Source organism: Lissotriton helveticus, chromosome 2_2 (assembly GCF_964261635.1).
Source record: "Lissotriton helveticus chromosome 2_2, aLisHel1.1, whole genome shotgun sequence".
Taxonomy (NCBI): Eukaryota; Metazoa; Chordata; class Amphibia; order Caudata; family Salamandridae; genus Lissotriton; species Lissotriton helveticus.
The window spans coordinates 340,708,750-340,724,949 of NC_136060.1; the positions used below are offsets into that span (position 1 = coordinate 340,708,750).

Below are 16,200 nucleotides of genomic sequence, written 5' to 3' on the forward strand. Positions count from 1 at the left end.
AAACAACAGCAGAACAAGAGTCCTCTAGCTGCATGAAATTTGCTGCTCTTTCATACCCTCCTACCTTTTGGTCTAATACGGAGTCATTGTTTTAAGAATTTTATTTTGCATGTCCACAATGTATATCCACAGCAGGTGGAACATTTATGCTTTTATGCATCTAATGCTCGCTTCCAGACCGTAGCTCTATGCTGTCAACAGAGAGGAAAGCAAAGCTGCACGTCCAACCAGAAATATAGTTTTGCACCAATGTGGTCCATTTTGGATGGCACACCACCAGGGTTCACCAATAAAAAATGCCTGGGCCGAGCACGCCCAGACTATCGATTCAAATAAAACAGCTTCAAACTTAATCTATTCTACTTTATGAATCTGAATGAAGAGACAAGGTCCGATGAAAACTCATTTTACTTAATTCCTCATAATTTAAAATGCAGTGATGTTCAGCAAGAGTGTTTTAAAATAGACGTGTTCTATTTGTACCACATGCCAAACTTAATGGAAAACGCCAGTAAGCGATTCATTTGTAGCTTCTTTTAAACCCCCAGCGAACAGGACTTTAGCAAGACAAGAAGAACAAGTTATGTATTTCAGAGTAGAGACTCTATCTCTCCGCAGGTTCCATACCGTAGAATTATCCCAAGGCATCAGACTGGATCTGGAAACTTTTCGAGCAGTACCCCAGAGTGCCGGCAGGTGGCGTAGTTCGACTCCGCGTCAGTATCTTCCACGCCAGAAGTGACGTGCGCGGTGCCTCTCCAGCGCACTAACATCAGTTACTTTTGGTGACCTTCCCACACCAGTAGTGCAAAGCGACGGAGGTTGCTGATCACTGAGGACCTCATTAGGGTACAGTCTGTGAAGAAATCAATTCGCAGAGCGGGGAAAATGGGCAGGTGAGTAAGGAATCTGCGGTTAGAGTTTTTAACAGAAAATGCATTACCGAAGGTAAGTAACTTGTTCATCTGATAGAGACATCTTGCCTTAGAATAGATACCCAGTTTATCCAGGGGTAGATCTGCAAACATATTTAGACAAGGAAGTCCTAGGGGAATAAACAGCAAAGTGTCCATCAGGATGGACATGACTGTCCAGGCAGTAGTGTTTGGTAAACATCTGGAGAGATGCACACGTTGCCACCTGACGGATGTCTCAGACAGGGATCTCAGACTTGGCGCTGGTGAAATGAGCTTGCAGAGCAGTATCCATTATGGGATGGTCCTTTTCTGCTTGTCCTTTTGGTTCTTTGCACCGATATACCCAATGTAAAGTTGATCATCCACCCGGAACTCTCTGGTGCAAATATTGTAGAATGACAATGCTCTTTTTAGGTCCAGTCAGTGGAGTCTCTTCTCTGTGGTGGCATGGCCATGGCTCTTCTCTATGGTGCAGAGACAGAATATCGATTTGCAGAAATATCGTTGGTCAGGAATATAGACAGACAAATTCTCATGGTCAAGAATATCGATTTTAGGTAAGTAAAATCGTTGTTAAAAAAATCTTGTGTTTAATATCATTTGCAAAAATATAGTTGTTAAAAATGTCGATTTTTATTAATGTTATGTTTTTTAGCATATATTTTAGTATATTTTTTATATGTATGTGATGAATGTTTTTGTATAAGAATTGTTGGTATTTTTATTACATGTGTTAAAATTTTAGTAGTTATTCTATTTTTTTATTTGAATTTTGTGTTTTTAGTTCCGTAGCGGATTGTGGGTTTATAGGGGAATAGGGTGGGAACTAATTTAATTATATAAAATGTATTGATTATTTTTTAGTAGTTATACATTTTTTTTAATTAGATTTTTGCGTTTTTTAGTTCCATAGCAAGTTGTGGGTTAATGGGGGAATAGGATGGGAAGTAATTTAATTATATTAATGTATTGATTATTTTTAGTAGTTATAAATTTTTTTTAATTGAAATGTTGTGTTTTTAGTTCCGCAGCAGGGTGTGGATTTATAGGGGAATAGGGTGGGAAGTAATATAATTATATTAAATTCATTGAATATTTGTATTTAATAATATTTGTTTAATTGAGATGTTAAATGTGTAATCTATTATTAATTAATTATTCATTTGCTGTTAATTCATTGTAATTAATTAATTGGCAATTAATTATGGTAATTGTGTAATTAATTTTAGGTGTGTGTTGTGGTGTTTATAGATGTAAACAGTGAAAAGGGTAGGAAGTAATTTAATTTTAATTGATGAATTAAAAATAAGTTGGTAATTAATTTTAATGAATTAATAAGTAATTAATAATGGTAATTGTGTAATTAATTGTAGGTGTATTTTGTGGATATTATAGTGTTAAAGCATGTGCACTCAAGGAATGTTTTGGGGATAATTTTGAAGAGTTTTTTATTGGTGTGGTGTTATAGGGTAGGAAATAAAATAAATGCATTTATGTTTTAAATACTTTTTTTGTTTGTTAATGTTTTCTCCTTTTAAATATTTTTTGTTTATAAATGTATTTATTAATGTATTTTATATATTTGTAGCTTTTTGTTATTTGTAATTAATATTATATGTGTTCTTTTTATATGTTTAATGTATGTAATCATATATTTTTAAAATATTGCTTAATTTTATGATTTTGTAATTTTTTTAACTTTTTAAATGTTATTAGTCATTTATGTTTCTCTGCTATCCAACACTTTCCCTAATGTTGCACTCACTGGAGTGGGAATAGTAAATTGTACCCCTTCGCTCTCCAACACTTTCCCTACTGTTGCACTCTTTGGAGTGGGAATAGTAATTTCCCCCCTCCGCCTTCTACACTTTCCCTACTGTTGCTCTTAAAGGAGTGGGAATATTAATTTGTACCCCTCCGCTATCCAACAATTTCAAATGTTGCTCTCACTGGAGTTGGAATGATTTAATAATTTAATGTGTTAATTTATTATAGAATTTGTTATTTATTTTAAATTATTGGTTTATATATATATTATTTTATTACAATTTTAAAGTTTAAAATTTAAATAAAGATAACTTAATACATTATTTGAAAGTATGTATATATATATATATACATATATATATGTATATACATTATTTTGTTTGTGTGTTTATCAAATTACGTTTTTTATATTTAGTTAAAATGTATATTAAATTTCATGTATTTTGTTAAAAATAATATTAATATTTAATATATAATATTTTATGTATATTTTGAAATCAATATTTTTTCCATCTATATTTTTTACTTCGATATTTTTGATTCAATATTTTTGTACATACCTGTTAAGGTATGAGAGTCGATATTTTGTAGTAGATATTTTTTTTTATATATTTACAACATCAATGTTTTTACCATTGTTATCATATCAGTGAACCATTCTCTACTTTGAAAGGGTGAGACAGGGCAAAGAATCTAGGAAAGGTGATATGTTGGTCCACATGAAACGGTAACACCACTTCAGAGAGAAAGGACACACAGGATCTTAGAATCAGTTTGTCTGGATAGAATGTTGTGTGGGAAAGGCATGGCCAAGACACGAACATTGTAGCTGCTCTTTCCGGAGCTCTGCTGCCACTTTGTGCAAATCTGTCCTATATGAGGACCCAGGTACAATAGACGGTTTCTGTAACCGGGAGTGAGCGTGATGCGCCACTGGTAGTGCTCAGGTTGCTTAGCCTGGCTGAAAGTGACTCAGCTACCCCTGCCTTCTCGCGGCTCTTTTGGAGCAGGGCTGCCATCAAAGTGGGATGCAGCCTTTCCTGATGGTTGTGCGGCCTCAGCCCTTATGTCCAGCGCTTTTGTGGTCCTTGTAAAATGCCAGAAACAGTGGTAGGTCCACAAGCTATGGACAGCTGTAGTCCACGGATACTGCGGACTCTAGTGGCTGCTAGGAGGCCCCGCATAGTTGGGCATTTGTGTGTGTCAGCCGTGGGCTCCTTTCGAGACGCCACACCTTGGGGGACACAACACACATGGGGAGCGGCGCCAGTCTGCTTGCCACGCTGAGGGCCCTGGTGATAGGGGGCAGTAATATTAGACAGTGGGGGCCTACCCAGTCTCGTCACCCACCCTATTTGTGGAGGGGGTGACTTGAAGCAGCACTTGAGGCATGTGGGCGGGCGTAGGTCCTCTTTCATCCTCAAGCAGTGGTGGGTGTCAGCCGCAAGTTCCAATCAGAAAGCAGTGCTGCTGGGTAACCCAAGAGAGGAAGCCCACAGTAGTGTGCTGGACTATTGGAACGCACTGTGCTTCAATATGCAGACCTGGACTGGATTACATTGCGGGGCCTGGAACGCGGGGCTCTGGATTGAGTACTATTGCCACTTGACCCCTGACTGAGCAGGTGGGGGCCCTTGATGAGGACTGAACTGCAAGGTGGTGGCGTGGGACTGAGGAGTCCCTGAGCTAGTGGGGGAACCCCGGCGCCCGTGCCTGGTGGGCGTTGCTGGGGCTGCTTGGGACCAGGTGCGAGCGGATATCTTCCATATCCCAGGTTGCTCGGGGCCCAGGGTTGAACCATGAAGAAAGACAAACCACTGGGTGCCCAGGCTTCACATGGTCGGATAGACAAGTACGCTTGACCTGCAAGGACCTCTAACAAAGATCAGGCATTGGCACCCGCATGGGCCCCTCAGGATCCCTCAGTTCCCATTCTACAGGTAATTCAAGATCTGCATTCCTCCTTGGAGGGATAAATGGGCAATTAATGGTTGTTGTATCTTTGGTGAGTCAGGCTTCATGCAATATAACTGCAAGGGTGGGGGAAGCGGAGGATCGTATACGTATCTCCATGGCAGAGGATATGCTCCATGAAATGTGGACCACAATTACCGGACTACAAAAAACAGTGCAATAGCTTGAGTTGAGGGTGGAGGATGCAGAGGGCCACACCTGCCGCAGCAATATAGGCATTCTGGTGTTCCTCAAAAGTGCAGAGGGGGGTCATCTCCTGCTAAGTTTGTAACTGCATGCCTGACTTCCAGGGTCCCGGAGAAGGAGCCATCTCCCTGCTTTTGCAGTGGAAAGAGCACACCAATCCCTGACACATTGGCTTCTCCAGGGGCGGCCCCTCACCCCATTATCATCAGCATCTTCAATTTTGCTGACTGCAATGTGGTCCCGTGGACCTCACAGTGGCATGTGACACTGACCTGTGATTCTGCGCGGGTGTCGAATCTTGCCGGACTACACTCTTATGGTCCAGCAGCAAAGGTGCTCCTTCGTGGCCGTCAACCAGAAGTTGAAAGCCCTACAACTCAAATACATTTGCTGTTTCCTGGGCACCTTTCAGGACAAAACATTATTCTTCAAAACAACTGTGGCGGCTTGGACATGGCTGGAGGAAAGACCTTATCCTCGCCCACCCAGCAGAACGTCACGGGCTCAGACCAAGGCTGGGGGCAGCTGTTGCGATGGTCCCAGCTATTGACTTAAAGGACTCACCGCAGTCCTGCCGCTTGAGGTCTTTGGACCCAGACCTGACACTTTCCACGTAGTCTTACTCTTGTGCAAATGCAGCAGACATGGGCCCCTGACACAGCAGTCCTTCTCAACCTGCTTGGCTTCCTTCCTTGCAGCAATGCAAAATATAGCGCACAGCTTACCACTTGGACCCTCTCTTTCCTTTTTCTCGCTTTTGAGTCTTGTGGTTATTGGGATTGATTTGGGGGATGGTAAAGAGGAACACGTTTGGGGTTTGGTCATCTGATTGGTGACAGTTCGTAGTTTATTTCACAACAGGTACTTCACAATCTCGAGGTATGGGAAGGGGGTGGGGGAAATATGTGAAAGTTTCTTGAATATTTTGTACACATGTTCAACACCACAATGTACTGTCATGAATGACTTTGGGCCGGGACTAACCTCCTGTTCGATCAACAACTCCTTAATGCCCGCCCCAAGGTGACCCCAAGTGATCCCACTGCACACGGCACCGGACGCATACTTACATAGAATGTTAATGAGATTGTGGATCCCATAAAGCGGGGGCATTGTTGAAATGAGTAAAAAGATATGGTGTTGACATATTCCTCCAACAGGAAACACATGAGGCAGGTATTAAATGCCTACTTCTCGCTCGCATGGGCCATACTAAAGTATTTCATGCGGGCTTCACTAAGGAGTTTTTAGGGAGCGGCCATCCTCATGTGCGGCAGCCTCCTATGACTTATCAAAATATGATTCGACAATCAAGGCCACTATGCGGCCACCTCTGTTTTTCTCCACGGACACCCACTCGCGAGAGCTAGTGTCTACGCCTCTTTCCCCACTAATGCATAATTTGGTTGCAGTCATTGGAGGCCCTTGTAATGCATTTTCCGACAGGTCACTAATTACTCAGGGGAGACTTTAATGGAGTGATAGATTGGAAGTTGGACAGGACCTCCAGGATGGGGAGCATTAACCTGGTTATGTCCCCTCCCTCATGCACTTTGTAGAGGCCATGAGCTTTTGTTGACTTGTGGAGGGCGTTACACCTGGGGGAACATGGATACCCTATTACTGAGGGGCTCACAAAGTCTTCTCCTGGCTAGATTCCTTTCTCATCTCCGCCTCAGAGTCCCATAGGATTCAACAGGCCCATGTACATACTTGAGACCTTTCAGATCCTTCCCCTGCGGAAGTGCGGGTGCAGATAGGCCTGCGACACTCTGGACTGGGTTGGCGTCTGAATGCATGGTGGGTATAAGACCATGAGACTAAGACACACAACTAAACATCCAAAGAACAATACTTAAACAGAAATGCGGGCACAGTTGACTCCCCTGAGTTTCTCTGTTAAGCATTAAAGGCCACAGTTGGGGGTGACTTCTCAGTCTTATAACGGGATAGTGTGCAAGAAATCACTGATCTAGAAAAACACATTCTAGAGTTAGAGGCGACCGAGGCTGCATCGAGCTCTCCCGCCATGTTGAGGGACTTGTTGCACCAACAAATGATACTCAGTCAACTCCTTATGAACAAGACATGGTACATTTGGCTAACCCCTCAAGACCACATTGATCAGTCGGGTGACAAGAGTAGCACGACCCTGCATTGGCTTTGCACTAACAAGGCATAAAGCAGTCCCATTGCATACACAACTGAAGGAACAGGGATTAAACATACGGGCAATGCAGCTATCACCCAAAGCTTTGCCACTTACTACACAGAGCTCTATTCCCCACTGCTGGAGGTGGATCTTGCAGACCTCCAAGATTTTTTGAGGGATCTGCCTACACAATCCCTGACTGACTTCGAAAAGGATGCTTTGGATAAGGATATCACTGGGGAGGAACTGGGAAAAGCTCTGCCCCAGCTTCAGCCTGGCAAAACCCCTGGCCCCAATGGCTTCTCGGTGGACTCCTTTAAGTTTTATTGGGGCTGCTCGTGGCCTCACCCTGGAAAGCACTGACAGGGCATAGGAGAGGCCTTCTCCTGATCTTAGAATGACATTATAATAGTCATACACAAATCTGGACACCCACCAGACAACTGCTTCTCCTACCACCCCATCTCTTTTCTGAATATAGAAGTTCAGATATGAGCTAAGGTCCAGGCCACAGACTATGCATAGTGATAATTACCCTGTTACACGCTGATCATTCCAGCTTTAGGCTGGGGTGAGCACCTTAACAATGTCTTGGCATTGGGAGACCAGCTGCCGGGAGCATATGCGCTTCTGCTGGCCAATTTCCCCAAGGCATTCAATTCTGAGCAGTGGGATTATTTGTTCTGCCTTTTGCACAAGATGTACTTCGAGCCTAGGTTCCTTAGTTGGATGAGACACCTGTACATGGGCCTACAGGCCAGAGTGTGGGAAGGGGAATAGTTTTCCACCCCATTTCTGTTGTACCTGGGGAAAGTGCAGGGATGCCCACTCTCTCCATCACTATTCGCACTCGCCATCGAACAGCTTGCGGTATGGCTGAGAATAGATACCTTGGTCAGAGGCTAATAATGGGCGCCAGAGACCTCAGATAGGATTTGTTAGACCTGGCATCATTGGCGTTGGTACCCCTTCCTCTTTTCTCTTCCTCTCTGATATGTTTGCTGGATTTAGATGCTCTGGGCGCTGTGCCACTGCTAATCAGTGCCACAGCACGAATGCTCCCTGTGTAAATATGACTGTGTGAATTAGGATAACCATAATGCCTAGATCTCAGATCAGGTTCTAATAGTGGGTTACCCTCCATTTCACTGTCGGTACTGTGAAACGATCCGTTCTCATAGGCCAGAATGGGCCGGTTGAGGATTACCTTCTATCATCCTATCTGACCCGAGGAACCTGATAGGAACTTCGAGTTTGATATGTTTATGCTCAGGATATTGAGAGGCACCTTTTAGTAAGGATGTTTATATATCCTTTGTTTGGAAGTGCCTCTTCTGAAAACGCAGTAGTTTCTTGCCTAAGCGATACTGTAGGTTTTGTGAGTATGTGTATTGGCCGTCTGGTTTTGGAGCAGCAGGCCCAGCTGGGTCAGACCTGGCTGGAGAGAGAGATCTGTATTCAGGGCATGGGAAGGGGTGACTCTGATCCAAGCAGGGCCGTGCCTGGCAAGGTGAATGATGGCTCCGCCTCCCACTGGGTGTCTGATAGCAGACCCCCTCATTCTGAAAGGGCAGGACGTCGCCTCATAAACTCAGTCAGTAATTTGTGACCTTAGAGAAAAAATACTTTTTAGGTACAAAACGCTGTGCTGGAACTCTGTCAAGTGCGTTCCTTCTGGATGTCAAGACGAAACTGTATCCGAGTGAACAGAGGAAAGGACTTTGAAACTTTCACAAGCTTGCCGAAGAAAATACCCAAGGGCCTGAATCGAGAGCGCCTCCTGCAGAAGTCTCAGGGTTATTAGACTTCACCCCGTCATCTGTCGGAATTCCTGTGCGAGGAATTGTGCTTGCAGGTGAGGCATCCGTCGAAAATCCGGAGCCTCTAGTTCTACTGTGAGGACTGCAGACCGAACCTTTGAAACTTTAGCTGAATCTGTGTGGGCCGCTGTAGCTGAGAGAGAGCTGCCGCCGCTGGGAGCCCGCTTGAATTTGAACGTTTGAAACTTTTGCTGAATCTGTGCGGGCCGCTGCAGCTGAGAGAAAGCTGCCACCGCTGAGAGCCTGCCTCAATTTGAACCTTTGAAACTTTTGCTGAATCTGTGTGGGCCGCTGCAGCTAAGAGAGTGCTGCCGCCGCTGAGAACCCGCCTGAAGGTGAATCTTCAGACCTTTTGCTGAATCCGTGTGGGCGGCTGCAGCTAAGAGAGAGCTGCCGACGCTGAGTGCCCGCACCTCATTGAGTGTGGCTCAATGGTTAGAGCGGCAGACCCTGATGCAGAGGTCTAGCCCGGGACCAGGGTTCAATTCCCCGCCTCGGCGGGTCTTGGGCTCAAAATTCCACGGACTTGATAATTCTCGCCTCGGTGCTTATTCCAATCATGGAGTCCCACTCTGAAACTCTGGGCAATAGCTTGCTTAATCTCCACAACGGCCCCCACAACGCTAAGGATGCCTGGCCTCCACCCTGGGGGTGCCCAGGAGTGGACACCTCACAGGGAAAGCCAGGATGGGTTCCACAGCGGTATTCGTACAAGCGCCTTGAGACCCTTGCGGGTGAGTAGTGCGCTATACAAGTATCAATTTACATTTACATTTACATTACATTTACATTTACATTACACCTTGGCCAACTTTTCATCACCCTTCGTCTGTGGGCCGCCGCACCTAAGAGAGAGGTGCTACAGCTGAGTGCCCCCACCTTTGCCAACTTTGCATCATCGTGATTCGTCCTGTGGGCCGCTGCAGCTAAGAGAGAGCTGCTGCCGCTCAGTGCCTGCACCCTTGCCAACTTCGCCTCATTAGGATTTGTCCTGTGGGCCGACGCAGCTAAGAGAAAGCTGCTGCCGCTGAGTGCCCGCACATTTGCCTCATTGTGAGTTGTCCCGTGGGGCGTCGCAGCTAAGGGAGAGCAGCTGCCACTGAGGGCCCGCACCTTGTTCACCATTGTCTAGGATTGTCGCTATCGTCTCATGGGCCGCCGCAGCTAAGAGAGAGCTGCTGCCGCTGTGAGCCCACCATGGAGCAGCAAGACGAGAGTCATAGCCACTAACAGCCCGGTCCGCCGCAGCCTCATGCTGCTGCCGCTGAGAGCCCTTCTGCCCCCGTGTGCCCAAATCCTTGTGGGTGCACGCTGTGGACCTCTGCAGCCCAGTCTTGTGGCCGCTGGGAGACCGCCTGTCAGCGTCTCCGCTTCTTCGAGAAGCTGCGTGCCCTTTCAATGGCATGTATTTGGTGCGACACGGGTCGCGTAGGCCCCGGCCTTGAACACAGTCATTGTCACTTTCTGGTGAGTACGTTATTGCCTTTTTGAGTCCCTACTAGTTTATGTGCATAGTAGATTGTTGAAAAGCTTTGAGAGTTTTGAGTTAAACTGTTAGATAAAGATATAGTTTTTCTGTACCTACCTGAGTTGTGTCCGTTTGTGGTGTTGTTACTGCCTTGTTGTACATGGTCATAAATGCTACACACACTGCCTCTGAGATAGGCCTATTTGCTCGTGGTACGTTGCCACAGAGTTGAGCAGGGGTTGACAAAAGGGGTAGCCCACTTGCCCTGACTTAGGAAGAAGGGTCCCTATTTGGACAGTGGCGCCAGCCATTGCCAACTAGAGACCCCCATTTCTAACATTGGTGGTCAGCGGTGAGGATCAGGACTTGCATTTATGATCCACGTACAATAACTGGTAGACACCACTGGTGAGTGTAGACCAAAGCGCAGCCACACATTATTTTTTATAGTTTGGTTGGTTGTTCTAGGATTGAATTGTTGAACGCAGTCATGAGTATCGCTAATATGGGAAGGCCAACCTCCAATGCTTCGGAAGATCTAACCTTTGAGGAGGAAAGATTAGATACCTATACTGCCAGACAGCTGAAGTAATTTTGTAAGCAATTTGCCGTCCCCGTGATTGGTCTCTCTAGTAATGAGGAGTACCAGAAGGCGTTGAAGGCCTGGTGGGAAGCTAGAGAGTCCAATGGGGGTGAGGAAGAGAATGCTGGAGGTCAGCAGGATGATGCATTAGAGGGGGGCAGATAGAACACCCTCCAATCCAAGTACTAGTGTATCCCAAAGGAGCCTGACTCCAGAAGAGCTGGAGGACAGGGAGAGAGATGGGAGGCATAGTTTGGAGATGGGAAGGTCAGAAGGACCTTGAGAGTAAGAAGTTAGACATTGAGAAGAATCGATTGTCAACTGAACTTGAGAAAATGAAAATGGAGCATGAGAGAATGTTGAGGGAGATAGAGATCGGGGCGAGGAGTGTCCCGGTCTCCCCTCTGGTGGCAGCATACCTTTAGTAACTCATGAGAGTAGAGTTTATATTCCCAAAGATGCCATTAAGGATTTACACAAGAATGAGGATATTGGGCAATGGTTTGCCGCATAAGAGATAGCAATGGTGTCCGACCGGGTCCCTGAGAAGGATTGGGGAGCGGTGTTGTGGGGACGCTTTGTTTGTGATGGTAGGGATACCCTGTTGGACCTGCCTGAGAAGAGTAGGATGGTGTATGCCCATATGAAAGAAGCTTTGATGACCCAATATGGTTTGACCCCAGAAATATGCAGCCAGAGGTGTAGAACCTGTAAGAAGTTAGGGGGTACCACATGGGTTGAATATGTGTCTCATTTCTGCAGAGCAAAGGATCGCTGGGTAAAAAGTAGCAAAGTGGAAACCTTTGAGTAGTTGTATGATTCGTTTGCATGGGAGCATTTTTCTAGTAACTGTTTTCCAGAGCTACGCCAGCACCTGATTGATAGCAAGCTGACTAACCCTAGGAAGCTTGCTGAGGAGGCGGACCGCTGTGTGAGCACCCGGTCCGCAAAGGTTTTGTGGGAGACTTCGCCAGAGGTGGGCACGGTCCCCAGCAGAGAAGTGGGGGGGACAAGGGTAAGCCGAGGGAGTTCCAGAAAGGGTCCCAGATTAATTCCCAAGGGAACCAAGCAGTGGTGTCCCAGTCTCCCCCTGAGAAGAAGCCAGTGTTCCCGACAGGTAGGCTTGTTCAGAGGGGGCCACTCACTTGTTTCAAGTGTGGTCAAGTGCGCCACCGGTATTATGATCCCCAGTGTCCCCAGAGGGACCCCAATGCATCCCCTTGTGCACCACCCCGTGCACCATCCCACCAGATTGCCAGTGTAGCCCTGGGGGGTGGGTGGAGGCCCAAGGTGGGTGGGATCCCGTAGAGTTAACCCTTGTCTCGCTAGGAGACTTTGAGAGGGTCCCTAACCCCACACTGCCTACTAACACTAAGAAGCACCGGCAGTGGGTGACCATCAATGGCCATAGGATGGAGGCTCTCAGGGACACCGGAGCTAGTGTGACTGCTGTCAGCTCCAGGTTGGTGTCCAAAGAGCAGGTTGTTACCCATTCATTCTGCCCCGTAGTGTCAGAAGACAACTCAGAGAGCCAGTGTGAGGTGGCTCAGGTTCCCTTTGAATGGGGGGTCTCAGGAGCTCTTCAAGTGGCTGTTAGGCCCGCCATGCCTGTAGAGTGTCTGTTGGGCAATGATCTAGAGAACTCACCAAGGGCTACGGTGGAGAGAAAGTCTCATTTGGAAATGTTGGGCCTGCATGAGTGGGCGTGCGCGACCACTCGGTCCATGACAGCTCAGAAGGATGGTCAGGAGGGCCTGCAGCCTGAAATTATGGCCCAGGCCCCTGCCTTAAAGAGAAGGGGTAGGGGGCACGGGAAACCGGCCACGCAATTCCTACGGTCCCGGAAGGAGCAGACCCTGAGGGGGATGCCCTGGAACCTACAGGGGAACAAGGGGCTAAACTGGGGGACCTACCAGAGCTGACCCATTGGCAGCAGGAAGGGGGGCCCTCCATGGAGGAAATTTGCAAGCAACAGAGAACCTGCCCTTCTCTTGAGGGGTTGCGGCGACAGGCCGCCGCCAAGGCAGCAGGTGACCAGACAGGGTCACATTGGATCTATTGGGAGAATTACCTCCTTTACAGTGAGCCTAAGGTTGCTGAGCCTGGGTCAGCCCGTGTGCTGGTGGTACCCCAGCGCTTCAGGACCTTCCTACTGGGGTTGGCTCATGATGTGCCATTGGCCGGACATCTGGGGCAGACCAAGACCTTTGAGAGGCTGGTAACCCAATTCTATTGGCCCCAGATGTGCAGGAGCTCAGATGCTCACTGCAGGACGTGTGAGACTTGCTAGGCAAGTGGGAAGAGTGGGGGGAAGATTAAGGCCCCACTACAGCCCTTTCCCGTTGTTCGGAGCCCATTCGAGAGAGTATTGATATTGTGGGGCCTCTGGATCCCAAGACAGCCATGGGCAACAGGTTCATCCTGGTCTTGGTGGACCATGCCACCAGGTATCCTGAGGTCATCCCGCTCAGGACAGTGACGGCCCGCATGGTGAGACGGGCACTGACGGGGATTTTTTTCCGCGTGGGATTCCCCAGAGAGGTGGTGTCTGATAGGGGACTAATTTAATCTCCAAGTATATGAAGTCTCTGTGGGAGGAGTGTGGGGTAACGTATAAGTTCACCACTCCTTACCACCCCCAGGGTAATGGGCTGGTTGACAGATTCAACCTGACCCTTAAGGGCATGATTATGGGCCTAGGCGAGCCGATGAGGCGTAAGTGGGATATCCTCTTGCCATGCCTGTTGTTTGCTTACCGTGAGGTGCCACTGAAGTCCTTAGGGTTCAGTCCCTTTGAGCTGCTCTACGGTCACCTGGTAGGAGGGCCTCTGAGTCTGGTCAAGGAAGGCTGGGAGCAATCTCCCAGGAAACCTCCCCAGGATGTGTTTAGTTACATGCTGGCCTTCAGAAACCAGACTCAGCGTTTCAGGAAACTTGCTGAAGCAAACCTGGAAGCCAGTCAGGTAAGAAGAAATGCTGGCACGATCAGAATGCCACTCTGATCGAGTTTCAGCCTGGACAAAAGGTTTGGGTCATGGCTCCAGTGGAGCCCTGTGCGCTCCAGGATAGGTGGGCCAGCCCCTTTGAGGTGGTGGAGCACAAGAGTCCTGTTACCTACATTGTGGAATTGCAGTCTCCCAGAAACCCCTTCTGGGTCCTGCATGTTAACCACCTGAAGCCCCACTTTGAGTGGTCTGAAGTGGCCAAAATTCAAATTTCTAAAGGACCCAGCGTCATCTATATTCTCTTTCAGTGGCAAAATTCTGGGCCTACAAGATCCACTCCTCCCTACACTGCAATCAACCGCACCAGTCACGGCACAAACTACAGTGGGAATCCTAGCGGCCAAACCGGAGGTCTCTCCTCTAACATCAGAAAAAATTGGGAAACAAAAAAAACAAACAGCACAAATATTTCTCAAGAGGGGGTGGAGGAGGTGGAAACTCGTACTGAGGAGTATGTTATTCATCAATCCTTGCCTACCCCCACTCCAATTTGCAGCGCCATAACAACAGTCTCAATCGACTTCAAAAAGCGAAGGAGGCACAAAACCGACAAGAGCCTAAAACAACGAACGGCAAGGTCACAAACTTAGGGCAGGTGGACTCGATTGGACACAATTTGAATTTTTCATTCGAACACCTCTTCAAAGTCCTGCCTCAAAAAGAACTCCACAAACCCCCACTGGTGCCCCCGCAACATCAAGAGGCCACCAAACCGGCCCAATCTTCGCCAGGAGCGTAAACAGGGGGTGACCAAGTTATCCCCAAAGAGTCTTTTGAAACTTCTTCGGACTCTTTGGTCTCCAGGGGAAGTGGGCAGGACTCCATCTCCTACCTTGGATCGCAGGAGTGGGCTGACCTAATAGTGCCCTATGCACTGGACACTCCTGAGAAACAGCTTCTGCTTACAGCCTGCAATAATATAAATCAAGGCAACGACCAAGAAACACCGATTAACAATCCAATTTCACGAAAAAGTCCTCCAACTCCTCCTTTGATTCCAGGCTCACCAAATCGAACCGGGAATCAGGTACCGAAAACATGGGACATCTTATTAAATACAATGCAACAAACGGTGGATGTTTTACACTACCAGTCAGACAAAATTGACCTGCAGCTGACACTTTTAGATACTCTGGCCCTCTTCGTGGGGGGCATAGACGACAAACTAGGCCAACTAATTCTTTTAATCAGAAGAGCCTAGCAGGAAGTAAAACTGAACTGCAGCTGTGGTCCTATAATTGACAAGCTATTGTCACTCCCCTCAATTGTTTCCACCCTTATAGAAGGCCTGCCAATGGGCCCATATCAAGACAAACTAAGGGCAAACTCAAATAAAGCAGTAGCCAAAGAGGCACCAAACAGGGACTCTACTTCCCAAAAAAACTCTGGCGACAACCCTCCGATCCGTCACGAGGGCAGCCTGCCCACTAGGACCTGTCCGCCACCCAAGGAGCAAACATCAAAGCAGAACTCAAAGCGACGCCGCCAACTTAGGAGGAAAGGCCAGAATAAAATACCATCTCCGAACCTCACAAAGCTCTACCCTCGGTTTACAACAAAAACATCACAGCAGCAAGCACAAGTTCAATCTGCCATCACACACTTCCCCGTAGCCGAGGGAGGCTCTAACCAGCCAAAGGACACCGACACTATGGAAAACAAGGATGTAACACAAGCTGAAATACCACCTTTGGGGGCAGCCCGGATATTACCCAACAGCCAAACCGACATCCAAGGTAACAGAACAATGAAAGTTAAGTCAAAACAGGATGAGAGCAATCGAATGTCACAATCAACTGAGTCGAGGGAGACCCCTACTACCGAAGGCCCAAACCAGGAGTTGGCCTCAACCTCAAGTTTACATGTCTCACCGCTACTGGGTGCCAACTCCTACACACCAACCTTGAAAATTGAGCAGCCCGCTAACAGGATCACTCCGGACCCAACTAAGGCACTAGGGCAGGGGTACTCATAGTACGGCCCGCGGGCCAGGGGCGGCCCGGCAAGCCTTCCCTGGCGGCCCGCGGACCCCCGAGACATCATACCTGTGTTTTACGTTTTTTTTTTTAAGTGTCTGCAGCAGCGCGAGAGACTCTGCTGCTCTGTGGGGGCTGCTGGCCGGGCGATCCTAGCAATGGCCAGAGTACAGCTGCAGGGGCCTAAGAAGAGGTGAAATACAAAGGCCTCATTAACATGCAAATGGTCTTTTGAAGACCTGTGAAGTGCTCGGGTGCGGCTGTGAGTGTGTGTGTGCCCTGGCTGGCACACAGGCAGGGTGAGATGACAGAGGGTGACAGAGGGAGTGGGAGGGAAAGGGAAAGGGAGGGG

At 47.6% G+C, this 16,200-nt stretch overlaps 1 protein-coding gene across 1 annotated transcript in view; it reads right to left on the minus strand.

The window, feature by feature from the left end:
• The window catches only part of JAKMIP1 (janus kinase and microtubule interacting protein 1), a 1,395,482-nt gene that overhangs the window by 1,011,801 nt on the left and 367,481 nt on the right, over window positions 1–16,200 (minus strand).